Source organism: Ruditapes philippinarum, unplaced genomic scaffold (assembly GCF_026571515.1).
Source record: "Ruditapes philippinarum isolate M1 unplaced genomic scaffold, ASM2657151v2 ctg124_1_1_1_1, whole genome shotgun sequence".
NCBI lineage: Eukaryota > Metazoa > Mollusca > Bivalvia > Venerida > Veneridae > Ruditapes > Ruditapes philippinarum.
The window spans coordinates 89527-106896 of record NW_026866080.1 but is presented as its reverse complement, the minus strand read 5'-3'; the positions used below and the strand labels follow the sequence as shown (position 1 = coordinate 106896).

The window sequence follows — 17370 nt, the reverse complement described above, 5'->3', positions numbered from 1 at the left end:
TTAATCCTTAATTAATCTTATGTTGAACTTTTTATTGTTAAAAATACTTCAATCCATTCTGCTATAGAGACTATTTTGCAATTCGTTGTCTTTACCGAACAAGTGTAAAAAAAGCAGTCTGCACTTTCCGCGAATCGTCTATCTTTCATTGTTCTCCAATGTCATTTTTTTTCACATTAAAACTTTTTCTTTCTTTTTAGAAAGGGGTATAATACATAGAGCTAATAAGTAAAATTATTTACCACCCCCCCCCCCCAAAAAAAAATAAATAAAAAAACAAACTTTAACCCCCCCCCCTAAAACAAGTGATGCATGACATAAATTCAACTTCATTGGCAGCATGTTCTGAAACTTCTGGATATCGCCTAGTGTTCCAATGGTATGTTATAAATCAATTTTCAACGTAAAATGCTTCAAATCTACTCTACAGAAATGCCAAATTGAAATTGGATTCACGCACAGTGTCAGACTTTATTGTTTATAAAACATTCAAGATTATTTCAAGAATTATGCTGACTCCAATGAAATCCTTGGAGACCGTAACAAGTTTGAGGTTTTAAAAGATGTAAAAAAGCAGAATCAATTACATAAATAAATGGGCGAATCTTGGAGCGTAATTTAAATTTAACATATCAGTGAATAGCAATCATAGTGGCTCCTGTGCCACTTGAATAGAGTAGGCCAGAATACAGAAAGCTGTAATAATTGCCATTTTTTAAACACTTACAACATGCAGAAAATACAAATTAATAAAAAATGAAAAACGCTTTTAACATTTCTTGTTGTACACTGTACATTAACTTATACTTAATATTACTTTCTATTTTATTTCCTTATGAAGAATGCACTTTTCGTTCCCGAATGAAACTAAAAGGCTAACGCTAACATTCTGTATAATACCACACATAACTTCAACGGATGACGCCAATGCACGTACCGAACAACGGACCAAATAAACACAGATGACGCCACTGCACGCAAAATAACACCTACCAAATGAAAATTAGTGACGTCATTAAATGCACCAAAGGTATAATACTGTTTCTAATATAAACAGCAGACGTTTATTGCAGGCTCCATAACATTGTAACAAATGTAAATTAATAGTATCACTGTACATCCTAAATACCTTAAAATGACGTCATTGCACGCAACACCACACTGTACCTGATAAAAATTGAATAGCGTCATTGCGAGCTTCTTTAATGTGTTATATTACATAAACGTTTTTACTTTGTACATGAATACACATTACTATTCTTGCCGAAAACGTATTGATTACATATAAAATCATAGACTTTCCATTGTAAGAAAAAAGCTGTAAGATGCTGTGTGTTTACAGGTTTTCTTAAAAGAAGACGTGTTTATCAGTGAACATAGAAGTCTGGTTATTTTCCTTACTGACAAGCAGACGAGTAAGGAAAACTCTATAATGGTATTCAGAAAGATCTATTTCCTCAAGGGTATAAAAAGCCAGATTTGATTACAGATATCCAGGAACACTCGATTATTGCAAATTAACCTTAATATGGACGTCGTATAAAATCTTTTTATGGCCGGGTCTTTTTTTTACGATTTGCCTCCTTTATAAATATGCCCCATTGCTTTTTTTCTGGAACATTTAACGATTTTAAATTGGTAAACTATATTAATATTGCTTAAAAAGAGTTTTTCATAATTTTGCTTAAACTAAATACAATGTGCATAATTATAAAAGCCAAAATTTAAATATGGAATTTGTAAATTTGCAGTTATATGCTGTTGTTTATTGAAATTGCACAGAGCCGGTCGGTAAGGTGGACTGTAATTTGTTCTTATTACAAAGGAAGGTTTGAAGGCTTGTGTCCAAATTAATGCTTTATTGAAAGACCTTCTATTTTATCATGAGTGTTCACTATAATACAATGACTATGCACATTTCCTCTTAATTTAGCTGAGTCCGTCCTTGTTACAGGCATTGTTCAGGCTTATTTACTCCAAATATATAATAAGCTGCATCATGTGAATGGCGTCATTCATTTGACAATTTACTCTTCATTAATTTACAATTGTGAATTCTTAAGTAATGCTTATTTCCAGTCAGGACCAAGTATCATTCTTTAGTTCTTTATTATATATGACGTCATCAGATGGCTGGTGGCAACGAAATATACCCATAATTCCAATGGAGACAGAAATATATCGGCAACATCCGTGCGTCTAATAATGATTTGCACTGTCCGCTATTCAGTCAGTGCATATTTTGAAAATGTCCCCAAACATTATGAATAATTTTGTCCAAATTAATACATGGACAAGTCCAGTTGTATCAGGGCGCATCAGGCTCGCGTTTCTCTACAATGTTAATGATTATATAATCAACAAGCCGGCTCGGACCGCTTTTATTTCCTCACTGTTACCATGTTATCGATCTTGCAGAACCTTTGCGCGCTTTGTCTTGAAATAACAAATTCCGATGCACCAACAATCGGTTTATGAAGCAGTAAATAGCGAGCTCTCCAAGAACTGTATCTAGTATTGTTGAATAATATTATTAGGCCATAGAAAGTGAATGTTTTAGACCATGCAATAAATTTCTATGTGTTTTCTTCTGACGTTATAGTGTTTTTCGCATACTACAGATAAAAGAAACTCAAGTAAATTGTTGAAAAATTGTCAGGAATAGTGGAAATTGAATATATATGTTAATGTATAACAGTGGAAACAGTGCACTAAATTAGAAAAATGAATAAGCCACAAAGTTTGTGCCAAATTATTTACTAAAATTATAACCTACAATGTATAAAGACTTTAACAAACGTTTTTACGCTTTTCTATCATTGTCATATTAATGTTTTTATTCAGGCTCAAATCTAAATTTGTTACACTATATTTAAAATCAAATTCCATAAGGACAAGCATGTTAACAACCTCAACTTATGCTCAAACCAATAAAGCTAGTATATAGCAACCAAAGCATTTTAAACGTACAAGGTAGGTGAGAATTCATGAAAGCAATCCTAGAAAACCAACCTGAATATTGTTTAACACAAGCTGTACTTGAATTTAAAAGCAACAAACAACAAAAAGCCACAGGGATCAGAAAAATAGACGAAAGATTCACCTCATTAAGCCTTATGATACAAAAGTAAACGAAAGATTCATTTCAGCTAGCCACATGATGCAAAGGTAAATACTAGATCCACCTCATTAAGCCTTATAATGCAAAAGTTAACGAAAGATGCACAAGTGAAGGAAAGATTCACTTCACCCAGCCTTATAATGCAAAAGTTAACGAAAGATGCACAAGGAAAGATTCTTTTTTAACTAGCCAATCGTGCAAACGTATACGAAAGATGCACAAGTAAACAAAAGATTCACTTCATCCAGCGTAATGATGCAAAAGTATACGAAAGATGCACAAGTAAACGAAAAATTCATTTCATCCAGCCTTATGATGCAAAAGATATTGCAATCGATGCGGTCGAATCCCATAGAGGGAGAAACGGAATCATAATCTCTTCATGCACGGTCAGACTGAAAATGTTTTTTGACTCGACAATGAGAACAAGTTATACATGATTAATTTGGAAGTAATCACGAAATTGTCTCGGAAAATGAGATAATGCGGCGAAATTAGGTTTCCAGCACTTAAAAAATTGTAAAATTGAGGTAATATGATAACTAAACAAGTGGCAGGTATTTTACCGGGAGAATTGTACATATTTATCTGGTACTCTTTCAAATATTCATGTAAGTCTTAATGAAAAATAACTATATAATTTTTTAAAGAATTATTCGCTTTGCTTCGGTTTGAAAATAAATTATTCAAGCGTTGAGTCAATCTGAACTCAAAGAAACACCAATGTTAATAGACGATGGCATGTGTCAACATTACCCGCGAACACGCAATGGAATGGGACGTCGGAATGTGCCAACAAAACAGTATTTATTTCATAGAAAACAATTTAAAGTGGAAAACTTGAGGTCATCCAATAAGGTCAAAATGGAAATGTTCAAATCTTTGTTTGACTGAGCCTGTTGATGGACGGTAGCTGTGAATGCATGTTGTGGGGCATGTCCCTTGTAGAGGAATGCAATAATTACATAATAAAATGTTGTAATTTAAAATAACGTTTGCAGATACGATCATACGCTGTGGTTTTGAAATATTCAATTTGAGAATATAAAGTTATTTCGTGCAAAGCGGCGTACTCTCACCAAGTTAAAGAATACGCAGAAGACTCCTTTAAAAACATTATTGATGGACTAATTGAGTCAGAGTATTGATATCCGTTTAAGAATATCTTCTCGTTTAAGCCATATTGTACCGTTTAAGACAAATGTTAGGGGGCATGAGGGATGTTGCACTTTTTCATTATCCCTAATGTACAGAATCAAATCGAGTCTGTAATTTTCATGTAATTCTGTTGTAATTGATACTTCTGAGGGATCACTTTTTCCAGATTTTCTTCACTTTCGTTTAAGACATATCTTTCTTTTTAAAAATCTTTTCCTAGTTTAGACATATCTAACCGTTAAAGACATATCTCTCAGGTTAACGTAGATTCTGTTACAATTTACTCCCCGCTACCACCATTGCAAACGCTTCGTTCCAATTTCGAGATCATTTGACAGACAGACAAATAACGCTTCATTTTATGATTTTATCAAGATATATCTTTCTATATAGACATATTCAAGTCTGAGATTTTGTTCAATCTCAAAAAAATCAACAATAATGATAAGTTATTGAGATGATCTGATACCCGAGCAAGCATGGTTGTCTCCTTATTTGATTTCTTATCATACCTTTTATACCAAATGTTTCATGCTTTTCTAATTCAAATATACGAGTGTATGTCATACTTTATCTCATAGTAGGAAGCCATACATCATTAGGTAAGTTATCTGTGTAAAGAAATTATTCAAACAATCAAATCTTAAGTGTAAAGAAATATGAAAAAAACAAGATCAACAAGGAACGACGGCATTCAACGAAGCATCATCCAACACAGGTCCACCGGCAGGGCAGGCCAAAAGGGCAAAATGTCAAAGTGTTATAGCCCTCTTATCATACCCATGGTCGTAGTTAGGGGCAAAGTTTTCTTAAATCATTAAGGGGGATACTTAAAGCCGGTTCGAAATGGCAGCAATCGACCACAATAGAAAGCAGTACCCATGGATTCCGACGATAAACACAGATGTAAAAACGCCGTTACTCTGTCAATATATATTGTTTCTGGTAACAGAAAACGAGCGTTGGGGACAACATATCTATCATATTCATCTCGTAAAATGATAATGTCATCACACGCGGGGTCAATGAACTGCAATTTTATAGCCGCAATTTTACCATTAAGGTATGAGCCACCTAATGGGCACTATAAGGAACTATAAAATTGACAACATCAGTTATATACCTTAAAAGCCACAATAATGCAAAATTTAAACAAAGTTTACCGTATGGTTTACAAGCTATGGAGATTTTTCTAAAGTAAAACTTGGCTATTAGAAGTGATCTTTTTCAGAAATGGGAAACTCTAATTATTCTATTATATAATCATTATGAACTAATGTTTTCCTATAGAATTTTTTTTAAGAAACAAATAATAGCATTCAGCTAACAAATGACCCAGCAAAATTATGTTTCTACTCAAAATGTTTGAAATATGTATATAAATGTTACCCAACCCCACCCATTTTAAGTAGTTGTTTGATCATTTTTCTACTTGGAGGGCCTTATTCAAAATATCCCTAAAATTTACTCAAATCAGGGGCTGTTTTCAAAGTTTGCATAAATTTTCTTAAAGGTATATAGGTTGCGCTTGTCAAATATAAAATACTTTTACCGTCTAGCGCTTTTGCCATATAAAAAGACATGTTCTGAAACAAGATTTCAAAGTATTTTGTTGTCAGAAGAAACGAAGGGTTTACCAGCCAGGCACTGTATGAAGACATGACCAGAAACATGACATTTTATTCCAACCTGAGAGGTCATCAAACTTGTGGAAATGTAAGTCTTTTGAGGTGTTTTCTTATATTATGACACGTTCTGCGCAAAAGGTCACGTGATATAGATTTTTTCACATTGACCTACATGTATTTCAATATTAGTATGTTTATAACATATGAGATATGAGCTGAATGTAGTCATGGAATCAATCGAGATAACATTTCCATTTTAGACATAGATGCAAACAATACTATTTTTTCCGTATATGGAAGTAATTTATCTCACTTTTTACATAGATGGAAATTGCGACATTTTTATGCATATATGGAAAACGTCTAGATCTTATTATTCATCCACATCTGTTAAGAATATACTTATTAAGTGTGTAACATAGATGGAAATAGTTTATCTCGTTTTCTATCATAATGTTAGGCACAGTCCGGTTAGTTCAGTAGGTAGGGCGTTAGACTGTGAATCGGGCAGTCTGGGTTCGATTCCCAAACGGTGCAAGTCACTTTCGTTGTGATTGTTAATGAAATATTTTCTTTTGTCATTCGCACTCTTCCTCTGCTCTGGCATGTACATAGTTATCAGTTGCTTGCGAAAGTGAAGGCAACTAGTACTAGTAAACTGCTTGACAGCCTGTCCAGGAACGAGGCGGTGGCTAGGCTGTGTTCTGGTAAATCTAGTTAGGCTTATTGCCGTGATCCAAAGTGAAAACTACCACCACGGATAAAGATTGCAATGTAATAGACAAACATGAAGCTTGGCGACTGCGGCTTTGCGCAAAAACATACATTTGTTATATTTGAAACCGGCTTAATTTGAGACATGTCGAACAATACTGCAATAATTTTAAAACAATAATAACGCTGTGTCACAATGCACTTTATTTGCTATTTATATATGTCAACATTGTAAAAGATTAATTACAGTTTAGATAATGTGAAACAATCTTTGCCTTATTCTAAATAGGCATTTTATTGTAAACATTACATTGTGTATTGCGTAAATTAGCATTATTCTGGGTAAAATGATAGTAAAGTATAATTTGCCATAATTATTAACATTTGTTTTATATCTGATTTAGGTATACGTTTTCCGAGTGAACTAATTACAAACTTAGAGATTTTGTTTGTGTGCGATACTTGTATTTTAACCAAACGTGTATGCATACGTCTCATGCCCTTGTCCAACAAAACTATCATTTATCATTTTAAGGTAAATTTTCATAAAAGGAACTGACTGAATAGTGAACAGTGCAGACCATGGTATGACGACACAGATGTTCAAGTTGATCTTGGTCTGCACTGGTAATTTGAGAATCCGCAGACTAAAGTTTAAAGAAAGTTACTTGTCGAGAACAAACTTCAGCACGATCCTTTTAGGACAAAAATGTGTCTCCAGTTAAAGCTCTAATAGTGTTTTGAAAACAATACGTAAAAGAATTGCTCTTATTTTTCCACTGAAAAAAATATACAGGAAATACCAAGCTAAACAATAGTTCCAAATAAATTTAGTTATGATTTCCTGTATAGAAAGCGCTTAGAAAATGTCGACGTGATTCAGCTTTTACCGGCTTACATTTTCAACTTTATCAAATAAGCAGCCGACATTTTGAAATATTCATGACTGTAGAAAGGCTCAAAGTGTAAACAGTAGATTTACATCTTCTAACATCTGCGTACAGTAGCGGAGCAATTCATACAATAGTAACCCTGCGAAGTGATGCTTTTATACTTATTTTCATTTGTCGCGTTGCGGCGAACGAACAATGATGACTTTTTTAAGAAAAGCACTTTCTAAGTACGAATTGATATATTAAGCTAATATAAACCGAGGAAGAAAGTTTTTTTATTGATTTCTTCACAAATGAAGGAAATGGATTGTGTCAGATGAATTTCCTTCAAATTAAATTGCAAGGCGACAAAAAAAACCATATCAATTACATGTAGATCTGGATAAAATTGGTATGCAATATCTCATTCAAAACTAGAAAAATGCACACACGTGATTTCAAGACAATCCTGGTTTAAAAGCCCAATTGAAACTAAAGACATTTAAAATCGGATCAACAAATATTAAGCGTATAGATTACATAACATATTTTTTTCAAAGCTATTTGAACTACAAACCTTACGAAGAGGTGAAAAAATACAATAAATCTGTTACGAATTAACAATTTTTTACAAGATTATTTGAAATATAAATTATTTGCATTGGAAATAACCGACCCTTGACAAAGTCGGTTAGCCTTTATCTTTGTTGTTGGTCTATCTGCCGGATATGTCGTCTTAAATTTGATAAGAGGTATTCCTGCGCACAAAGCTTTGATTGGCTTATTAATTAGTATATAGGGATTTTAAAGATGCAAATACCTGCCTCTTTATAGACGGGGATTAAAGAAAAGTTGCCTTTTAAAAAAACTGTAAGGAAATTAACATCAAATCGTCATCTGACGTTCTAAGCTTTAATTTACTATAACCGTCTCACATAAAAAAGATGTTTATGATGTAAAAAATAACAATGTTTTTTAAATGTTAGCAACAAAATTATTATCAAAGAGAGTGAATAATGCTTGATGATAATTTGCAAAAATTAAATTAAATTAATTAATTAATTAATTACAAAGAAAACGAAACAAAAACAAAACAAAAGCACACATATAAAACCCTAAAAATGCAACAACAACAACAACAACAACAAAGGATTACAGCAAGACATATGGTAAGCGAAACAAACTTACATATCTACATGTATTTGCCGTTTGTGTCCCCCGCAATGTTTTTTTTTTTCAGATGGAAATTGCAAATTCCACTGTAATCCAAGGAATAACAATTTAAAAAAAATGGAGTTGATTTTAGCACTTTCCACTAAGAAAACGTCGTCCTTAACGCGACTTTGAACGTTTACATTACGCTTAACGTGTGAAGAAGTAACGTCTATTTTGTACATGGAATGTGTTATGTAATTAATGAAAACGTTTTCCCATTTAGCTGCATTTGTCATCGGTTATACTGTCATGGCAGGAAGATTTCAGAAATGCACGAAACGGAAAAAAAGTTTATACGTTAAATGCGTTAACGTTGTATAAAATAAAAAAGCGCAACACCAATCTCGCTTCTTATCATATTCACTATTAAAAACTTAACTTCAGATTAGAAGAAAATAAAAGGTTATCCTTTCAAACAGATTAACAGTTTGTATACAACTTCTCAAATTAAATTTCCATTTTTCCGTCCATTTTATTTTTTTTATAAAAAAAAAATAATAATAAAAGAAATATCCAAGTAGACGAAAAAGACAAAAGTAAGCCGCCTAACAAATCGGTCTGCAATATACATGAGTATCTTTAAATTTATCTGCAGGGTCTCGCATGTTTGAATTACTCGTTTTATTGTTTTTAATCAATTAAACAGAAACGAACAAATCAACTTTGATACGTTATCAATTTATTGTTTGTAGATTAAACCCAAAGAGATCATAATTTACTAAAATATATCATAATTAACCGAAAGATATCATTACGATATTGATCTTATTGAATAGAATTGTCTATTATGTGTATCGAAATACTAGGTTATTAAATGCATTACAACGGCTATTCAACGTATATAGACGTAACCACAAACATTTTGGAAATGTAAACAAAAATCACAATGCCAAATATATGTAACTATCATTTTACTTCGTTTTAAAAGATCTGACAATTTGAATTTAAAAGTATTGATCTGAGATGCGGTTTTAAAATTCCGGCATTTGCATGACCTAAAAAAAGTATGACATTACATGACCTTTGACCTGACCTGATTAACCCAAATGAATTTAATATGAGTTAGATGTCTGTGGCCTTTTATTTATGACCTGGCAGGTGCCATATAATGAAATAAAAGTAGGTCAACTTAAAAGTCGTCTGTCAACGAATTAAATGTAACCGCACGAAATCTAAAAAGAATTCTGCGGACGAATTTCTAACTGTCATATAAGGAATATTATCCTTGGCAAAGGTTACTTAATTTAGTAGCTGATTATTTCACCAGTTGACGTACTGCCAGAACTTACGGATACATTGTATATGAAGTCTTCGGATATTATCTGAGAATAAGGTTCAGACTTAACGGTAGCTGGCCATTGTATCTGTCAATGGCAAAAATACCAAGTTATCTTTGAGTCATATATCTTTATTGCATAAATTAATAGAAATCTATAAAATTCTTACTAAATATGTCTTTCTTTAATAAAAGAAGGTAACAATTATGTATGGGAATCTGCGTTCCTTATTAAGGGTCAAGTCAAGCTGGTGTTTTCATGACACTATGTATTCATAGCGTGTCCACTTACAGTGTGTAGGATTTAAAGCATAACATATCTACTGCGTGTGAAGTCAAAACATGCTTGTTTTATATTTACAAAAAAAGACTGTGTAGCAATAATCAATATTTTTTAAAATATTAATATTGAGTATAATATATCTTTATACCATCGTTTCATCGTTTTAGCAACTCACTGCATGCAAAGAGTCGAATGTTTACTGCATGTTTTGTACTAAAGGTTTCACAACTCAGTGTAACAAAGCTTCTGGTCAATTTCGGAAATGAAAGATTTCTTTAGGCCCATTTAAATAAGTAAGTCATAATAAAAATTCGAAATATTTTGCTTTACAGCTAAAATAGTCCATGAAAGGTCTGGATTTAATCCAACGAAAATTGAATCAAAATGTCTACATTTTTGCATAATTATCACGTCATATTTAAAGTATGTAATTGATAAAAATCAGCAGATTTTAATCTGAAAGGACCGCTAACAGTCTGGTGATTTATGTGCTACATGCAACTGTGCACCGTTCCAAATGTTTTGAAGATTTTTGAATGGAGGGAAGAATCCATATTTAATCATGATGGAATCAGATTTTTTTTTAATTTGATCACAAAAATGTGCATTTATAAAATTATGACAATCAAAATGAATTTGCAGGATATGCATTGTCTTGTAGATCCATATGTACAATGTTTGTATTTAAAAGGAAAAAAAACATGTACGAACGTTTTATCGCTTAAACATGTTTCCCGCCATTTTTACATAAACTCGTACTATTACCTAATTAGCATATTTTAGTTGATAATTTAAGGTTATCCATATGAACAAATTCACAAGAGGCTCACGGGTTTCATTTACAACCTTTGTGGCCACGAGGCATGAAATTGGTGGCATAGTTTAGAATCATTTATCCGATTTTGTTAATAGGTCGGTAACTATTCATCAAGTTCAAATTAATTTGTAATGTAACCTGTCTTAACATCGTGATGATTTAATTCTTTATTGACTTCAAACTTGATCAATGTCAAAGTTGTAGCACTCTATATAGGTATTTATTGAATTAACACTGACTTCGGACATAAAATAACCTATATACATTATTCATTGTTTTGTTTAACACTAGTATACAAACAAAGTGTATATAAGAGGGCCAACTTGTAGAAATAAATTACAGCTTTACTCGGATGTTTAAATTGGTACACTATTTGTCTTTTATCTTATTATTGTACCTAAATTGAAAGAATATGTTACGTAATGTTTGCACTTAAAGTGGTTCGTACATATATAAATCATTTCTGAAAGTCCTAAAATAGTAGTTTAATAGTATTTACATATAGACAATTTAAACAGAAAACTCTCTCGAGAGGTGACCTTGAATGTTCCATCATGAACACATCTGCGAAAGTTTCTAAATTGTAAATTTCACTATTGTAATGTATAAATACTGAAGACTGCTTTAAGCCTTAAGCCGGTGTTAGAGGAGTGGCGGTGCAGGGGTGAGGGGGATGCGTGAACGTTGTGAATTAACCACTATCGTCATTGATTACTACAGCGTTTCAAATTTTGCCGTTTTCAATGTTCTTTCGGGACTCTGATACTTTTTTTTACTTTTGAAGAGTAAGATAACAAATGATTTTACAGTTTGCAAAAATTATTACAATGACAAATATGCGTGCTAAACTGATTTGTTTTATAAAACATGTAAATAGATATTATGACAATAAATTGTTAATGAACCTTTTTTCGAGAATTAACGTCTAAAGAAGTATGAGGACGCATTAAAAACCCCATATTTATCTGTCATGACAGTCTTCGGACGAACAGCGGGACGGACGGACGGGCCGAAAAGGGCAAATTTATATGCAGACACCAACCCCGCCCCTCCCCTTCTACGTAAAGTCACGGTGACTTAAAAAGATCAGTTATTTGCTTTAAGTACACAGTTTTATTACAGAATATATGATTTATTGATAAAATGAAATATTTAAGATAACAATAAGATATTGGAAACACTGAAATGACATGGGATCATTTTAAGCTGACTTGGCAATTTTGAAATTGGTAAATTCATAACTTATTTACAAATGATGTGACTTTCACCTAGATGTGAATGAAGATTTAGATAACCTCAAAACAGTGTTAACTTGACACGACATAAGCGTAAAAATTGCTTATAATTAATATCAGGAAAAGAATATAAAAACGCATTCATGAGAAAAAAAATGAAGAAAAATGAAGAAAATATGTAATTTTATCAAACGTATAAGCATACATCAAATCCGAATGTCAGACTTTAACACAGGTTCGCCCTCGATTTCCGTCAAAATTATATGTTTTATTATATATTATAACACCTGTACAATAAATAATAACATACTATAACCTCTTGATGATAAGTAGATCATCGTAGTACATGTATACATATACTTACTAAATAAATGACTTCCGTTTCTAGAGACGCTTAATATGCATTTATGTTTCATAACGTTGTATGTATATACATATGAGCCGCGTCACGACAAAACCAACATAATGCGTTTGCGACCAGCATGGATCCAGACCAGCCTGCGCATCCGCGCAGTCTGATCAGGATCCATGCTGTTCGCTTACAGACCCTATTACAAGTAAAGAAACTGATAGCGAACAGAATGGATCCTGATCTGGATCCATGCTGGTCGCAAACCCATTATGTTGGTTGTGTCGTGACTCGGCTTCATCGTAATTAAATGTGTTGCAGTGAAAGATCGCCTAAAATTTGTGACAGCTTGCCTTAAAGATACAACAATGTATTTTAAATTAAGCGACATTTCGAGCTTAAGTTTCTATTTTTAAACAGTTCTTCTTCCAGAGTTACAACTCGCCTTTAAGGTTCTAACTTCAAACTTACGGAAAGCTCGCGAGTCTAATTCCAAATTTAGTGACAGCTCATGGGTCTGTCTTCAAACTTATGGACAGCTCAAAACTTATTGACAGCTCATGAGTCTATCTCCAAACTTAGAATAGCTTTCCGTTAAGATCTTGTCTTCAAAGTTTGGGACAACTCGACCTTAAAACACTATATTTTTTCATAATTTCGGACAGCTTGTCCTTAAGACTCCATTTTATAACTTAGCGACAAATTATTATTGACGGTTCGCCTTAAAGATTTTATCATCAAACTTTCTAACAGCTCAAACATCAAAGCCTCTTCCTCCAAACCTACGGACGCTCAATTTAAAGTTTTAGTCGGATACATAGACCTGAATATTGGTAAAACACAAATGCACAATAATAAAAATAAACTCATTGAATAATTGAATAATGACGCTTTTTTGCATATATTCAGTACTCGGTAAGATTTTAAATAGTGTCACAGGTCTTTTACTATAACGCAAAATCAACTGCTATAATTTTTTTCCGTCTCTTTTTTTCCTTCAGAAGTAAACACAATGTGTAAATCACAAACTGAGAATAATACCCCCAAAATGTACATATTTTGGATGTAAGCACCATGTTGAATACCCAAGAGTGCACAAATTATTATGATTTATATTCATATGCGATAATTTAACAAGGATATTATTAAATTTACAGCGTTAACATATCGGCCATTAGGTCAACTATCGGGCACAATTGTTATGATATATATTATAGAAAATAATCTTTGTAAATTAATTTACATATAATATATAATAGTACATTCCTTGTTTATGGAAAAAAACAAGAAAGTACTTAGAAAAAAAAAAGAATATATTATAATCCCTTAACTTTTATTTCTCCAACGGGTCTGGTTAGCTTCAAAAGGAACATACCAAAGAAGAAAAAGCAAATAACAAAAACAACAAAAACAACAACAACAAAAATCAAAATAAAAACTCAATGCTCATTCATTTAGTTTCACTGTAACATCAATATCATTTACTGCAACAGGTTCATGATATTCTAGTCAGAAAGCACGTATATATCGACTAGACATGGACACTAAATTAAGTACTCTATCATAATGTCATTTCTGCTATATTGATTGATATCAGAATTAGGACATAAATTCCGATTGTATTCTACACACCGGCTCACAAGAATGTTGCATGTACGAAAATGTCTAAATAATTCAGGATACACCAGGCGATCGTGACGAGTAGGCGATTGGAGTCCCTATCACCCGATCACCCCATCAAATTTGACTCAGACGATACGCCTTATTACTAAATGATATACATTATTTTCTGATTAAATTGTTGTTGTTTTTTCTTGGGCTTTTAATTCATATTACAAAAAGTACTTTTTATAGTTGATTCAAAGAGAGAAGAAAATGTTTTATTGAAAAAGAAATCCAGTTCCTCCAAAACGGCTTTGTTGCGAGACAATATTATGTGCCAAATAGTTGTTATACTTGATGCAGTTTGTTCGCTTCTTTTAATGTGTTCGCTTTTTTTAATGTGTTCGCTTCTTTTAATGTTTCGCTTCTTTTAATGTTTCGCTTCTTTTAATATGTTCGCTTCTTTGAATGTGTTCGCTTCTTTTAATCGCATTCCGTTTTTTACGTTAAATCTTACGCTTAGACATTCCGTCTTAAGGTAAAATAGTAATGTCATAGGAACTTTAAAAAGACACTCGGATGAAGGTAAACATGTTTTACTTGCATGGTGTCGGTATTATAATGCTTTTTCCGGGACCGTGGACGGTATTGTTTAGTCTCATCATTTTAGAATCTCGGTAAATTCTTATGTTGAATAAAATATTCACGAGGGAATTAATGAAAATGTTTAAAGCTGTGCAAATTATTTATTGAGAGGAAGTTATCAGATTTCAAATATACGAGAAAATTAACTGAAGTTTGTTTCCGATACTCCTTTAGATTATTTTATAATTTGGACGTCTATGCGTTTCAGAAAGATTTTTTAGATTATACTAATTTTATAATGGCCAAGGAGATTCCCGGATTTCAGTTTGTAATTTAAAAATGACCAATGAAACTCCGTCTAATATTCAGTTCTTCCCTGTAAATTTTACAAGAAGTCAAAGCGATCTCAGACGGACCTGCGGACCTCGTCCGGAAAATGCTCTGGACAGAGAGTCGGACGCACAATTGGCAACATCCGTGTATTTATTTTTTCCGTCATTAACTCCGGCAATCTCCGGCTTTTAGCTGCATTGTTTATACTTGCACAATCATACAAAGAAAATTAGGCATGAATTTGATTGGAAAAAATTATTCTGTATAAAAATAACCTTTGCGCCAAAAAAAGGAAGAAAAAATGAAACGATGAAAGCGAGATAATTTTAAATTTACACATGTTCATGCACATTCTAGTTCTTTTGCGTCTGTTTTGCGCACAGAAGTCTGACATCTCTGATCATTCATTATTAATGACTGATTTGCCTGCGATGGAATTTCTGGCCTCGTTTATTCTCAATACAACAGTAAATTTAGACAGTTTTATTTCCATGTTTATGTCAATGAACGTGGCTTCACTAGCGGAATTTAAGATTTTACATTTCATAAATAAACAAGTAAGTTTGATTAAGAAAATAGGGATCGATAATTGTTATGTCGATAAAATAGCATCATGCATGCCTTACCAAAGTTCCGCTATGAGTGAATCACACGTTGAGTCAATTCTCATGCCGCGCACCTGTTATATAATATTTAAATGCACAGAAAAAGAATCTTGTTGAGGATACTTCTATACAAGTTTATACACCGTGCTGGGGGAATATAGACAGTTATTAGCGTGGGTTGCATCAGTCGTCAATATTTTTTCCCTACACAAGTCATTTTTCTCACTGTTATGCATAATACTCTTAGCGTAGGTTGCTTCTTTCTATGTGGGCGAGTGTCTTGAAATGAAAACTGCATAATTAAAGAACCTTGTACATTAGAGATCACAAAGTCCGCATTGTTGATGTTTTTACTGCTCCGTTCAAGAAAGTCACCTGTTGTGTTTCTTTGGCCCACCATCACAAGATAGGTCAAACAGCGCCAAATTAGGAAAGATGATTTTGGCTAGCCTCGGGTGGAACAAACTTAAAGCAACACCAGGGATCAAAACCACCCAAGTGATGTATATACTCCAGTAGTTCAAAAGGCGACAAGATCAAGACAATTCTCTGAATAGGTTAGCACGAATCTCAAAATAAAATGGCTTTGCAATTGGTGTTCTCCAATATCATAGAGAACAACATAAATCATTAAATGTGTGGCCTTCGCTTTTAATATTCAAACAACATGTTATTTAGTTGTTATTAAGTATTGAAAAGCTACTTGGCGAGAACTCGAAAGTTCCGATTGGAAACAGAAACAACTTTGAAATGAGAATGCAAGATTCTATTGATCGTGATATTGTAATTTGATTTGATTCATATGGAAATATTTCAAGAACAATCGGGTATACATTTAAGTTAAAATGCATTGACTTTTTTTACTTGAGTGCAATTTTAGTGCACTTGCACTATGTGCAGCAGCTATATGTATACATGTATAAGATACAATCATACATTATCTTTGTTTCAATGTCAAATCAACGCTTCCACTGACAACGATTTTACAAAATATGGAAGAAGTACCACGCTGTAAATTTACGTAGCGTTTATGACATTCAAATGCAGATGGAATTATTTTATACAAAACACTTTTTTAACTTCAGGATCAAGAATGTTCAAACAGTGATTGGCTAACAAGTTTGCTAATTACTTAAACAAATTTTATATTTGCTATGCCTAAAAACCATTTGCTGAAAAAGAGTTTCAATAAGTACACATGTTTATCATAGTTTCAACTGGTACAAAAAGAACGCATGAAATTGTTGCATTGTTTGCATTTAGATATTATTGTAATCATAATCATTACGCATTGCGCATGTGCGAAATTATAAAGGAAAACAATGACATTATTTGGTACACATATTGTTATAATTTAGTACTTATTACTTACAACTAATGATATTTATTCAACTTATGTTACACGTATTAGCAGACGATAAAAGCTTGACCACTAAATGTCGTCTGCAGGAACCAACAGATGATGAGAAACCAGAGAAACAGTCATTAGATACAGTAATGACATAGATTACATTTGTATACGTAATGGTGTCGTGATGCTCAGATTGGTCTATAAATAGATAATTACATATACACAA

General features: G+C 32.7%; 1 protein-coding gene across 1 annotated transcript in view; it reads right to left on the bottom strand.

Moving 5' to 3' along the window:
• The window catches only part of LOC132731243 (sodium channel protein para-like), a 125214-nt gene extending 116148 nt beyond the window's left edge, over positions 1-9066 (bottom strand). Inside the window, exon 1 of the mRNA XM_060717387.1 lies at positions 8682-9066. The gene's annotated coding sequence lies outside the window, so the exon portion shown is untranslated. The remainder of the gene's footprint in view (positions 1-8681) is intronic.
• Between the last annotated feature and the right edge of the window lie 8304 nt (positions 9067-17370).